Genomic DNA, 15,043 nt, shown 5'->3' on the forward strand with positions numbered 1-15,043 from the left:
GGCAGGAACACCTCCCTGTTGACATGCTGGCAGCGCTCTTCCTGAGGCAGGATGCCATGAGCCCTCCAGACCACAAGGGCACTGCCGGCTCACGGTCAGCTTGTCATTCATGAAGACTCCCAGGTGCTTCCCCACAGGGCTGCCACCCAGTAGGTCAGTCCCCAACCTGTGCTGGTACTTGGGCTTATTTCCCCCCTGTTGTAGTATACTTGCCATTGCTGAACCTCACTTGGTTTCTCTCCACCCAACTCTCCAACCTACAAAGGACTCAATGAATGGCAGCACAGCCTTCTGATACATCAGCCCCAGTTTCATATCATCAGCAAACTTGTTGAGGGTGCCTTATACACCTTTGTCCAGATCATTGATAACAAGGCTGGATCCAGTACTGACCCCTGGGGAATGCTACAGACCACTGGCTTCCAACTGAATTCTACTCCACTGACCCTCTGAGCTCTGACATTCAGCCAGTTTTCCTTCACTGTCCAGTCGCCCCATGCACATTTCCTGAGCTTACCTACAAGGATGTTATAGGAGACAGTGTCAAAAGCCCTGAAGCCAAGGTAGACAACATCCATGGTTCTCCTCACCAACTCATCCTGCCATGCCATCTCAGAAGGCCATCATACTTGTCAAGCATGATTTCCCCTTGATATATCCAAACTGATTACTCTTGGTCACCTTTTCTTTTACATGCTTGGTGATGAAACACCAGTCTTCTAGAAAGATCTGTTCCATCACCTTTTCAGGGAGGGAGGTGAAGCTGACTGGCTGGTAAGTTTCCTGTGTACTCCCTTTTTGAAGATGGGGTAACATTGGTCTTTCTCCACTTATTAGGGACCATTCCTGTTCTCCATCATTTTTCAAAGATGATGGAGGGTATCTTAACAGCGATATCTGCAAGCTCCCTCAGCTACCCTCTTTGACCATGGGGAAATCTTCCTTTTTCCAGCATTCCTCTCTTAACTCTGAGGTCTGGGATTTCTAAGAGCTGGCCTCAGCAGTAAAGATGGAGACAAAGAAGACATGCAGTAATTCTTCCTGACCTGTGTCTTCTGTCACTAGGACACCCATCTGGTTCAGCAGCGGCCCCACATTTTCCATCATGTTCTTTTTGCTGCTGATGTACTTGCAGAAGCCCTTCTTGTTGTCCTTGATATCCCTTGCCAGATTCAATTTCAAGTGGACCTTTTCTTATTGCGTCCCTGCATATTCTAATAATGTTCCTATAATTTTCTCACATAGCCTGTCCCTTTTTCTACATCCCATAAATGTTGTGGTGTGTTTTTGTTATATTATTGTTTTCAAAATTGTTGGTATTGTACCCCTTCCCCTCCCCATAAGCGTTGGTTTAGTCCCAGCTGTCAGTCCTCCCTCATACCTACCCCTTTTTCCAGAGATTTCCCTGTCAATTTTGCATCCTTCGATGCCTCATTGGTTTAGTTAAAGTGTTCCCCTCCCCTGTAACTCCCTATTGGCTTAAACATTGCAATCCCTGCCTTGTATTCCACCCAAATCCCTTTTTTATTGGTTCCTTACCCTAAACTCCACCCCTGTCCTGTCCCTTAAAACCCACTGCCCTGCCCTTCTGTGTGGTCCTTGCGTCTGTTTTATGTTGGGGTTGTGGAAGCTTTTGTTTTAACCCTTATGGTTTAATAAACAATCCTCGGATAAACAAGCAAGGCCTATCTTGCTTTTCTATGCTGATCCTTTGGCGACTGCTTAGGAGGTTCAGGGTCCTGGGGGAGGTGTCGCGCCCCCGTCAAGCGCATAACACTGAGCGCACCGCGACACATAAACTGCTGTCTTCTGTTTGAGATCAGCTAGAAGCTTCTTGCTCATCCATTCAGGTCTCTTGCCCACTTTGCTTGAATTTTTTATCATGGGGACATAAGTCTGCTTGGAGGAAGTGATGCTTGAGTATTGACCAGTTCTTTGGACCCCCTTATCTTCCAGAGCCCTAACCTGTGCTGCTTTTTGAAGAGGCTGAAGTTAGCTCTCTAGAAGTTCAGGGTTCTAGTCCTTAGTGTTTTGCTTGCTCCATGAAGGATCCTGAGTTCCACCATCACATGGCCATTATAGCCAAAACTGTTCCCAGCCTTCTTATCTGTGACTAGTCCCTCCTGATTTGTTAGTACCAGGTCCAGCAACATGCTTTTCCTTCTTGGGTCCTCTTTCACTTCCATCAAAAAGTTACTGGGTGGGTGTGCTGAGCCATGTTGCCTTTCCAACAGTATCAAGGTGTTTGAAGTCCCCCAGGAAAACCAGGGTCTGTGACTGTGAGGCTGCTTCCAGCTGCCCACAGAAAGCCTCATCAACTTCCTTCTGATCAGGTGGTGTGCAGCAACCACCCACAACAGTGTCACCCTTGTCAGCCTGTCCCTTAATTCTTACCCATAAACTCTGAACTCGTTTATCTGCCCCTGGAAAGTGCTCAATACATTCCTGGTGCTCCCTCACTTAAGGAGCAATGCCATCACCTTGCCACGCTGAGCTGTCCTTTCTATAAAGTACACAGCCATCCATGACAACGTTAAAGTAATGAGAGCAATGACATCAAGGCCCTGTTTAGGTTTCTAGTTCTTTTTTACTCTCCATGCTGTGTGCATTTGGCTACAGGCATTTCAGAGATGTGGCACACCATCCAGGTTCCCTAGAAGGGATTTACCAAAGCCATACACACCTTGATGTGGTTAGCCCTATGGTTCTCATCTTCAGAGAGGATCTCATCTTCAGCCAAGGGAGATTTGTCACTGCACTGGCTCCCTAGGAGGAAGCAGTGGCAGGAGCATTGCCACTTCAGACAGAACACATCCCTGCCCTCAGTCCTTCCATTTAAAGCCTGTCTCACCAAACTGGCCAGCCTGCAGCCAAAGATTCTCTTGCCCCTTTTAGACAGGTGGTTCCTGTTCCTCCCTGATAGGTTGTCATCGTTAAAGTACAGCCCATTGCCATAAAACCCAAAAACACTTTGATGGTACCAGTTATGAAGCCAGATCAGCACTATGGGTCTACTTCTTCGTCTCTGTTTCTTTCTCTGTGTCTCTCTATTTATTTCTCTTCTGTCTCTATTTCTCCAACTGCTAGCATAGATGAGAAGAGGACTTGAGCCCTAATATTTTTCACCTGCCTCACGAGGACTTCACAGTCTTCCTTGATCCTGGCTATTTTTTGGCTTGCAGTGTCATTTGCATCCACATGAAATAGTAGTGGCTACTTGGCAAGTTGGGCTGCTTTCTAGGCAACATCGCAGATCTTAGCCCCTAGCAGGTAGCACAGCTCTTCTGTCTCTCCATCAGACTGGCAGATGGGGCCTGCAGTGCCCCCTAATAGAGAGCTGCCCACCTAGAGTAAGCTTTTTATTTGACTGCTATTCTCCAGTAGGTTGTTCAAAGGCATAAATGACACGTTTGTTTTTTTGACTGAAATGTTGTAAAAACAGACAGAAGGGTGTCTGAGGAAGCATTTGAAAAGAGCTGTGGAGAATATTTTGAGAATCCCACCACCATATGAATGCAGAGCTGTATGGTGCTTTCCACGGTGTTTGCCATCAGGGGAAACCTGAGATGGTTCGTGGTCTTTGGCTCAGTTCCTGCTCAGAACCAAGTGTCTGAAAGCCTATTTTGAGGTTCAGAAAAACAAATGATGCGTCTGTGTGAGAGAGAATTTCAGTTTGCACTAGAGTCTCAAATTAGAAAGAAGTGGCTTTGATTTGGCCTGAAGGATATTTCTAGCTCCTTGGTAAAATAGTAAGGCTTTTTATGTATTTATTCTCCAACTATAAACATTGTACTGAGAAAATCCAAGTTAACCTGAAAGAATCCATTTGTTTTAGCAAGCCTGCCTGGTTGGATAGGGTTAGTCCTTGTTCTTAACCCTTTTATTCCTCCTGTCTCCCATAAGACATTTGCATGGCAGAAGTGGGGGGCTAAAAACACTATTAAAAATACTTCTCTCAAAAATTATTTTTTTTCCTGTTTGTTAAATTCTTCCTCTCGTTTGCTCTATCATAGCTGGTTTCCTGTTCTTTTCTCAGACCTGAAAACAACTAAAACAGCAGTATTCTGCTCCTTTGTTCACTCTGACTGATGAAGAAAAGAAAGAAAAATACAGAGCTATATTTAAACTAGATGAAGGTGGGGAGAAAGTGCCCTAGGTAGAACAGAAAACTTTCAGTTTGGTAGGAAAAAAAAAAAAAAGCAAGAAAGGACAAGTATTTTCAGAAGACATGAAAAATAATTATTTTCTACCTTGGACTCTCTATGAGTGACCATTCTGCATGGGTGTTTGAGCAAGGAAGGGAATCATGCAGGCAGAGGAGGCTCCCACTGGTGCTGCTAAACATGGACAGCCCACAGAACAGCTTGGCATATTGTCCAGAAGTGTTTCTGGGACTGGTCAGGCACTGCAGCCTGGTGGGCTAAAACAGGGGAACATTAAGTTTCTTCCTATGTGGTATAATGTGCAAGTGTCTTTGCTTATGTCTGAACTTGAATAAAAAGATTATATTTAGACTGTCTGTGTGTCAGTTGATTTAAAAGATAGCCATCTCCAACAAAAATATTGTCTCCATATCTATCCATCCTTTCTTAAAAAGAGAACTGTGGTATAACTTTTAAGTAGTAGTATTTATAGCAATCTAATTTAAGTGAGTCATCATGCTTCGCTATATAGCATGCCAAAAAACCACTATAACTAAACTGGTGGAAGAAAAAAGCTTGAGAAATAATCTCATAAATACTCCTTCGAAACCAAGGTAAGCAATAAATGAAGGCTGAAAAGTGAGAATTCATTTAAGAAGTCATTTCATAACATAATTGCAGGGATTTAAATGAAGTACTTGGCTAGGAAAAGCTAATATCATTTCTCATAGAACCTGCCTCTATATATATATCTTGGGTAAATGTGCTTGTATTTGTGCTTAAGTGCATATATCTTTTTTTCTGGAAAGTTACTTGACTACTCACAACATTTTTAGGAAAGTCAGAAGACAGCGGGACTTATTCAAATAATCCTGATAATTGTTCTTAGGCCTATCTTACTCAAAATTGTGCATATTGCTTGGCTAAGTGTGCTCACTGCAGCCAGGTATTTACATAATCAAGATGACAGAGCATGTTCCTTTTCTTTCCTCACCTGGGAGTGAACAGGGTGAAGGGACAGTCTACTTGAGATGCACCTGGGTCAGTGCATCCCCTCCACCTGTGAACATTAAACCTAAAGAAGGTGTGAAGATGCGGCATTGTACCCCAGTGGAGCTGACAGGGTTACTTTTTCTCACTTTTTTTCTCGCCAAACCTATAGACAACACAGACACTTTCAGCTCCCTCCCTGCCATTTCGTGGGAGTAATAAGACTCTAGAGTTGGGAGTGATGTTAGGGAGCCCAGTTCCTGTGTATCTCTAACCTGGTAGAAATTCTCTGTGGCCATCTCCACAGGATGGCCATTCAGGCTCTGGAAGAAACCTTCTTTGTGGACTGCGTGGGAGTCACAGGTTTCCCACAGGCATTCCACACTTAAGCTGAATTTGTCACTTCTTTCCCTATTTAGAAGATGCTATAAATCAGATGCCTCCTCATACTCCAGGGTATTTATGCAGGTGTGAATTCATTCATGCCTGTTTTATTGTGACTTTTTCCTGCTTCCACAGAGAAACAGGAAAACAAACCCTTACACAAAGTAAATGTAACCCAAAGTGTTGATTTATCTTTTTTTACAATGACAATAGAGATCATTTTAGAGACTCACTGAAACAGAAAAATAAGGATGAAAAAGGCTAAGACTGGACTTACTATGAGAAAAAAAATCACATACAGTACCAGGTTTGTACTATTTTAATTTTATTTCAGAGCATCTCATTTTTTTCCAGACATAAAAGAGGATAAGAAATGTATTTCCAAGACACTAGAGAGAAAAGTAAGATTTTTCTGTGTAAATTCTATTTGTTGTCCAAATACCACAAATCCCTTGCAAACTCAGATTTTTTGGTTTTATTTATTTATTTATTTTATTTTATTTTTTTTTTTACTTTGTGCAGTTTGTATTTTGTGAGGCTGCGTGGAGGCAGGCTGGCCAGCTCTAAGTCCCATCGAGTTCCTCCATGCACTAGCCAGGCACCTGTGCACCTGGCAGGCACAGCACCCACAATGGTGCCTTACTGCTCCAAATCAAGGGGCAATAACATCCAGCATACAGATTCGTGGTGTAACTGTATTCATAGAGTAACTGAGTATGAGTTTATCTTCCAGCAACCCTTTTGTGAGTTGCTGTGAGAGCAGTGAGTACAACAGGATACACTGTCTTGTGGAGCCTTTCCACAGAGCCCTGGCGTGGTTTTTTTTTGGGTCTTGGATGCGGGTTTTGGAGCAGAGTGAGCCCTGGCCTCTTATCCTGGTTGCTTGTGCTCTGCTGTCCATGTGGAGGGATGGCCACTGTCCCTCAGAGTTTCAGCTCTCCCTGCTCAGGGGTCTGGGATCCCTCTGTTGTTACTAACACTGAGGTTTTGCCAGTTTATGAAAACTTCCCAAGGGCCCTGGTGTGATCCTCTACTCCAGGACATGCCTGCCTGGGCTAGCTCCAAGTTCACCCTAATAAAGCCGATTGTGTGTACTGGTGAGCCTGGAACACATAACAGGGCAGCAAAGAAGAATGTTGAAATATTTTTAAGAATGCATAGTCAAAACACATTGATGGATAAGCAGAAACAAAAATAGTTAGGAGATATGAGCTATCTGTTTTCACAGCAGCCATCAGCAGTTTTTCCTGGGAGACAGGCTGACCCTTCTTTGTTCTGCTTCATGTACAATCAGTGTGAGCTTTACTTTGTACAATCTGCAATCTCACAAGTACCCATTTACTTCTCAAGGGAGAGGCGAAAGATGTAGAGCTGTGTGAAGTGCTCTTTGACTTGGACCAAACGAGGCTTTAGTGTATTTTCCAGTGCTGCTGGTAGCACTGGGTTGTCCTCAACAGACCACACAAGAAAGGCAAAGGCACAAGAGCCTTTACTGCTTTGAAGTAAATCTGGGAAATTGTTCTTCTCCTTTGAAATGCAAACCCAATGGCAAAGCCATTGCTCCAGTGACTGCCTCTCTGCTGCCTTTGATATGGCACAATACAATGCAAATGTATTCTAGAGAGTGACTATCAAAAGGTTTTGAGAAGCAAAGGAAGAGAGAAATCATATTCTTATTTTCCACAGCTATTATGCTAAGCAATAGTTGGCCTGTTGAAATAAGAGTTCAACAAGTAGGTTTGCAGAGACCAACTTGTAGAAAATGAAGTTAAAATCTTGCCCTTCCCCAGAGTGACTCAGTGGATGATTGTACTGTGTTTCTCTGTTCACATCAATATTGTTCCCATTTGCAATGTTTTTGCCAGAAGAAATTTAGGTTCGGTTTCTACACTGAGAAATCTGCTTGAAGTCCTTATGCCATCACTAGGGAATTTGAAAACAATATTCTTTATCAATACAAGAAAGATTTCTTAGTCACTAAGTTGATTTCTTAGTTGCCATTTGTTCCTGCTGTGGAATTAGCAGAAAGTGATTTTTTTACACTTGATTATTTATTTTTAAAACTATACAGTACTTTTTTCTCCTCCTGGTTCCCTCATTTGTTGAGGATAACAAAAAGAAAAGCAGGTTCTATTGAGAAAAAAACAAATGGACAAACCTACAATTTTTTTCTAATTTCAAAACAAAATTATATTTTATTTAAAAAAGGACAAAACTCTTAAGTGATCTATTGATTACATCTTCCTGAACTGAGACTAAGGAAGTAGATATCTGATGCAGACATGATTGATTCTCCTTTTCAGTGCAGACAGGATTTTAACCATTTTCTTCAACTCTGCATATCTGTCTTTCTGGTCTGAATTTTCCCAGTTTCCAAAGCAAGTTTAGGTTTCATTCACTCATTTACTTTGTGTGTGACTAAGATGTTCAGTTCAAAACTGGTTGAAGCTATGAAATGGGCTTTGTTCCATGGCTTGCTCAAGCAAGTAATAGATTGGAAGAAAACAGCTTTAAGCCAAGATACTGAAAATGAATAAAGGATATGATTATTAATACTGCAGAAAGATTAGGTAATATTATGACTTCGAAATACAAGAACCTGCCAATTCTACTTCTCTTTTCTGTAATTTTAAGTTACCAGAACATTTTTATCTCTCTGCCCTTCCCCTTCTTCTAAAACATTTAGTATAAATGCCTTTCAAAATACTGTATATGTTGACATAAATAGCAGTAGAAATACTTAATGGATAATTAATGTTAGTTTCCTTTGTTTAACAGCTAGGGCTTCCTATCTTAGCAAAGTGCTAAGACTACAATACTGCAAGTTACCATCCCATTGAAGAGGAAGAGCAACCCTGTTTTACACCTTAATTAACAAGCTCTGATCTGATCCTTGGGTAGTTCATTTGACACAGTTAACATCAACAAGCTTCCAATTATTTTTGTGTTAAATTTTTTTCATATTTAATTATTAAAAAACATTGCTGGATTCAACAGAAGAAAAAAATCCATGTGTTGAGCCTCAGCAGTGAAATACTAAATAATCTTTCTCATGTTGAAACACAGCTGTGTTTCAAAAGTAGTCTTTACTTAAGAAAGTACTTATTGACAAAATACTGACTGATCCTTTCCTTTTGCAAAAACTGCTCCACACAGCAAGGCTGTCAAAAACAAAGCCAAGCAAATGGAACAAAAACAGCTCTGAGAAAGTAATTTAAACCCGTCTTGATTGTATTAGTTTCAAGACTTTACCACTGAGCTTTCATAGCTTCATAAATTCCTGAATAGACCCCAGAAAAGGAGAAGAACAACACATTTCATTAAACTCCAAACTAGTTTTCTGCTGGAGAGATGCAAGTGTATGCCCACATGGATGTCACAGAATGGTGAAGTTCTTAACAACAGACATGAAAGCATATCATATTAAAAAGACAACCTAGGTTCTTGCAAATAAATAGTCTTGGGTTTCTTTGTGTATCAAAAAAAAAAAAAAATCTCTGCTGTTTTCCCTTCTCCTTCATGTTTCACTTTTCATACCATGACTATTTTTACACACAGTTATGACAGGTGGCTGGAGCTTTAACCTCTGAAATCATGGCAGTTAGCAGGACCATCTCTTCTACTGAAACACTCAGGTTTAGTTTTAAACAGGTATTTCTTCAGCCCAAAAGCCTGGCACTGTGCTGTATGCAGTCTTCCAGGTCTGACAATTAATATAATTTAATAGCGAGCTTAGTTCCATTAAGTTGTTGTCATTAAACCATCTGCATGGTGATCACAGCAACTCTTGTGAAATATTGTGGGTATAGCCCAGAGAGAAGCCTTCTCAAACAGTGTTTTTAGTGAAGTAAAGTATTTAGTCCCTTACTCTTCAAAATGGTTATATTTTCATTAGATACTGTAAATAAACAGGTAGAAGCTGTAAGATAGTGCCTTCCCTTGTTTTTGTAAGGTAGTGCCCTGCACTTTTCCTGAGGGAGCCAAGCAGTGAAGTCTGCTACAGGAGGACCAGAGTCCATTTTCTGGGCTACTGGCAGGGTTGTTGCCCACCGCATGTTGCACACAAAAGTTGCAGACCTTTGCCTGGTTGGTTTGTCACTACCATTTTCACTACCAGGCTGAAGTTAGTAGGGGGCAGAGTGGTCCATGGTGGGCAAGAGGGATTATACTGGTTGCCGTCCCAGAGTGTCTATGGAGCAGATGCCTGGAATGAATTATGAGAGAAAGATTTGGCAAGAGTATGTGGGAAACTCTTCTGCAACTGTACCAGTGGCGCCCTGCCTGTGTCCTGGACACGGCATGGCTGGCCAGCAGCCATGGAGCACTGCTGGACCAGGGCCAGTGACCCCTTCTCAAGGGTCACCTGGAGATCCAGAGGAAGGTTGTGGATTTGTGCAGAGAAGCAGCTGTGTTTAGATGTGTCTTCTTTCTGCTTGACCTCATGATAGACCATAATGCCACAAAGAGAAATCTGTAAATGCCAAGGAACATGTATTTCTACTTGGAGTGCAATGAAAGGCAAGGAAACTGGGATAAGAAGGGGGAAGTTGGAAATAGGATACCTGCTTAAACATAAAACCTACAGGTGAAATTAATATACTGCTCAAAGTGAGTTATGGGACTGCTGCAGGTGGTAGAGATACAGATGTATTAATTTGTGCTGTAGGAATAGAGGAAGCTCTCTGTTAGGGTGTATTTCAATGCAGACAAATATAAATTTGCTGCTATAAAGGCAAAACATTTCTAAATGTCAGTGAGGGAAAAAAAAAAAAAAAGTACTGAGAAGGTCAAAACTGATTATCTCAATAGACTGTGCCAAACAATGTCTGGTCCACAGCACCCACAGTACCAATCAGTTAAAAACTCTGTTGCTTTACAGCAGAAGATATTTGCTTCAATTTCAGTGTGTTTGGCTGTCCATTTGATGAGACGTGGGGTTTTAGGGATGTGGCCTTTCCAGTGACCTTGGAAGGAGTCACGTGAACAAGGCTTGTGGCCCCAAACAGCTCTTGCTGAGTAGCACCCGAAATTAAATCCTACCATAACCAGAACCAGCTGTTCCAAACTGTGATTCAAGGGACCCAGCCAAAGACCAGGAATGCCCAGTAGCAGGTCTGTAAGCATAGCAGGACCTCTGTCTAGCAGCAAGGGGTGGCAGCTGTGCCTATTGACTCAAACCCCCGTGCCTAAAAAACGCCCACCACCCAAACCACAACACGAAACAAACAAAACCAGAACAAACCAAACGAAAACAAAATAAACCAAACGAACGAAACCCCCAAGCAACAAACACCGTCCAAAACATAAACAAGCAAACCCAACAGCATCAATGAACGCACCGCAAAGCTGCCGGCCCGGCGCGCTGTGCCGCGGCGCTGCCGGCAGAGGGCAGCACTGCCCCGAGCCGGCACCCGCGGAGCTCCGCGGCCGCGGGGCCAGCGCGGGCCCGGGAACAGCTCCCGGGGCGGGAACAGCTCCCGGGGCGGGAACAGCTCCCGGGGCGGGAACGCGGAGCGCTCCCACGGGCTGCTCTGACACCGGGAAATAGGCGCCCCCACTTCCCAGGGATACAGCCGGAGCACCCCAGCCCGCAGAGCAGCTGCAGGGTGCTAGCGAGCGGCAGCAGAGGCGCTGGCTGCCAAGTTTCACCTGTGTGCTCACTGGTTGCCTTGGCCGGATGCCCGGGGAGATCCCCAGCCCTGTAGGAAGCACCTGGGAGTCCTGCAGCCCCTCCAAGAGCTGAGAAATAGAGGAGGAGTGCTTTGCCAGCAGGCTCCCAGAGCGGAAGACAGCAAAAGCCAAGTCGATTGCCAAATAGCTGCCGAGTCTTTGCTTACCGGGTTCCCCATGCAGAAGTGGGACAGGTGATCTGTGTCGCTGTCAGAGCCAGACACTGTCGTGGTCTGGGCCATCTGTGGGCCATCTAGGTGAGACAGAAGATGCAGGACTACCACCCGTGCACTGTGTCTGCTCTTGTTGCACTGGTGCTAACAGAACTGCTGCAAAGACCAAGAACAAATTGTAGGATGCATGCACCAGGTATGCATTAGGTACTAGGCAGGATATATACATTAGGCATACATCTTAGAGTGGTAAAAATCTTCTGTGCCCTACTAGTTGATATCTATAGGAGACTTCAAATGCAAGCCAACAGGCAAAAACCTAAGACAGATATAGTGAAATAAAATTGAGGAAAAAACATATGTGTTCACTTGGCAGTGCTGAGGGTAAGGCCTATGTACACAAAAAGACGTTTCTATCTGCACTTGGTTAATGCATCTACCAAACATGCTTCAGACTTACAGTTCTGATCTCTTTAGAAATGCCAGAAGACTCAGCTTTGTGCCACCATCGCAGGAACAGCTACAATGGAGTCCTGCACTGGGCACTAGGTACATTTTCTTGACTGCTGGATCAGCAGGTGGTCGGGGGTTGCTTGTGTGAGTGCATGTGCCAGCCAAAAAGATTACACACCTTTTCATTTCCGGAAAGAGTGCTGAGTTCCGGGCATGCTTTTGAAACACCATTTTTTTTTTCACTCAGGATTAAATTTGAATAGATGCCAACTACCTTCCCTTCCACATGCTTCCCACACTGGTAGTTGAGTGGCAGTGTCCCGTTCACAGTGCCTAGGCAATGCCTGCACACTGCTTTTGGTCCCCCAGCCCTGTGCAGGGGAACAATATGGCCTGTGGGCAGCAAGTCGCCCCAGGTGAGGTGAAGCAGAGCCTTCCTCTGGCTGAGCTCCGGTTGTCACAGCTGGAGGCTGTTTTTGGCATATGTTCACTACATTCCCAGAAGGACATACAGCTTGTTCTAATACTGAACACTCAATTTGCAGGCACTGTGCGCCTGAGACTATAAATAATTTTAAAACCAAAAGACTTGGAGAAGATCACACTACCATTTCTTAATCTGGTAATGAATCCATAGGTGAAAAGAGGACACGATGACCATTTACACAACAGACTTCTCAGTCCAGAGGACATTTTAAAAAATTTGTTGTTGTTAGGGGTTAGGTTTCTTTCCTTTTGTCCTTTTTACATATAGAAATTTTTCCCATAAGCTGCTGGGAAACTCTAACAACTGAGTACTTAAGAAAAGCAAAAGAAGTGGCCTCCTCAGGGGAGGAGGGTCTCTGGTTGCACTTTTCTTATCTGGGAGTTTCTCTCCGAGGGGCAGAGATACCGCGGGAATTGGGCGGTAAAGGACGGGCTGGGGCAGCTGCTGGCTCTCTCTGTCTCTCTCTCGGCTTCAGAGGAGGATGGTTGGATTGGGAAAGGGAATTGGCTGCTGCCGCCAGACTCCAGCCCAGAGCTGCTTCTTCTGCCGTGGGGCGAGCCTCTGCTGGTGAGAGCAGCCACTGGACTGGGCCCTCATTACCACCGACCTCACTAAAAGAGGGACCTGTCCCACCTGCTCAGGGCCCGGGGATCCCGAGCTCGGCTCTCCCTGCCCTGCTGGGAGCCAGGCTGCTGCTCCCCCACCCTCGCCGCTTCTTCAGCGCTGCTCCGAGCTTTCTCTGCACCCCCTGCCTGCTGAGACATCCTGCCAGCCCAGCCCGGTGCTCCCGAGAGTCCTGCTGGGGCACCGGGATGGGCTGCCATGGGCTTTGTGGAGCACAGCCTCTCCTCCGCCCCTTCCCACCCGGGCCCAGCCGCCATTGCCGCGCGCTGCCCGCGCCACAGCGCCCCCTGCCGGCGCGGGGGACTCAGCGCGGCCGCCCCGCCCCGCGGGAGCAGCAGCGCCCCCTGCCGGCCGTGCCGGGGCTGCGGAGGCCGGGAGCGGCTCCGGCTCCGCTGGGCTCGGGGCCGCGGGGCGCTGCGTGTGTGTTTGCTTTATCGCTTGCTTCATTGTTCGCTTTGTGGTACTCCCTAGCCGAGAACTGTAAGTCCTCTGCCCGTGTCTTTGCCTGAGAGCCCCTGAGTTTCAAAATCACAGTAATTCAGAGGGAAGTGGGTTACATTCTCCTGCCTTCCTTAGCAGACGCCTGCCTTTCAAACCTAGACAAACTTGTCTGGATGGGGCTGTAGCCATCTAAAGCAGTTTCTTGGGAATCTAAATATCTGGATCTCTTACTAAGCAGTGCAACTATTCAGCTTTGGAAAGGCTCTCTACTGACAAGTATATCAGAAAGAGTATCTTTCACTTTTTTTTGCTTTCTTTTATGCAACACATAGGAGATAATTTTTTCCTATGATCAGCTCACTAAATAATTCCTTCATAATAAAAAACCAAATACCAGAATAATTGATGCAGAAGAGTCTCAGCCGTGGTGTGAGTAGATCACTGATAACAATGTCCTGACATGGAGTAACCTAACATGTCCTTACCCATTCCCCACATGGGAGTTTCCACAGATTCCCAGGATGGCACTGGTAGTGTACCACTCTCCTGCAGCAACATAGCTTGCCTGGTTGAATTTTTTGTATAATCATCCTCTTTCCTAGGCAGAAGTTTCTTGAAGTCTTAAAGATCCTTATTACACTACTTCCTTTTTTGTTCTTTCTTTCTAAGTACAAACTCTCTGCCAAATTCTTTAATCTGTCTTTAAAAGTCCTGCCTTCTGGCTTGCTGATTGCTTCCTGCACCCTCACCATGCTTCTAGTTCCCCTCAATTGGCTCCTATTTTTATGGAAAGACAGGTCCAAAACTGAACACAGAGCCAGGGAGAGCAGGCAAGTGCTTCACGTCTCATATTTGCAAGCATGCCATGTAGAGTCTGAATTACATATATCTGTTTTCTCATAGTCTTATTAGCTTCTTGCCTGTAAGTTTCAGCAGATTTTTTTTTTCTCAAAGAGGAAAAAAAAAAAATTAATTCAAGAAGGGCGCTGCTTCTCTAGGGCAGTCCAGAAACCTTCTAGCTAATTAAACATATTAAAGTTATAAAATTACTGTTTTTGAAGGTGTCAACCAGAAGACTGTTTGTTTGCCTGGTACTGCTAAACTAGTTTCACAACATCTAGGGCGTGATATCTGCTGGTTTTATAAACTGTGAGCTCAAAGATGGCCCTGGGAGAGAAATGGAATGTTTTGGCTTGTTCAGCTACTGCAGTGTCCCTGAGTATTTCCTGGCTCGTATTTCCAAGGGATCCAGCATCCTGAATCTCTGTATCTCATGTGTTTTATCTGCTGTTTGCGTCTTTGTGCTTTTTTTTCATGGCTTATTACCTCAGCCTCACCTAGTAGCATCACGAGTTTATCCTACAATTAGCCCAACAATTGTAATAATTTTCCCCTCTCTGACACATGGACACTGACTTCTCTGAATCATCTGTGCCTTGCTGAAGGGCACAGTGCCATGCTTATGCCATCAGCGCTGTGTCATGATTAAGTGAAGAAGCGATCTGTTTCAGGCCAAGGCTTCTAAGTCACATTTTCTCTAAAGAGCAGTGATGTAATTCTGTATCACAGTTTTAAGCAGCAAAGCTGATTTAAGATGCTTCTGACCACACTGCCACCGGCTGCCTGACTGCTTTTTTCACACCCCCAGCAGACGTTTTTTAAAAGAGCAGTGGTACTGC

The sequence above is a fragment of the Pyrgilauda ruficollis genome, unplaced genomic scaffold, assembly GCF_017590135.1.
Source record: "Pyrgilauda ruficollis isolate IOZ18807 unplaced genomic scaffold, ASM1759013v1 scaffold64, whole genome shotgun sequence".
NCBI lineage: Eukaryota > Metazoa > Chordata > Aves > Passeriformes > Passeridae > Pyrgilauda > Pyrgilauda ruficollis.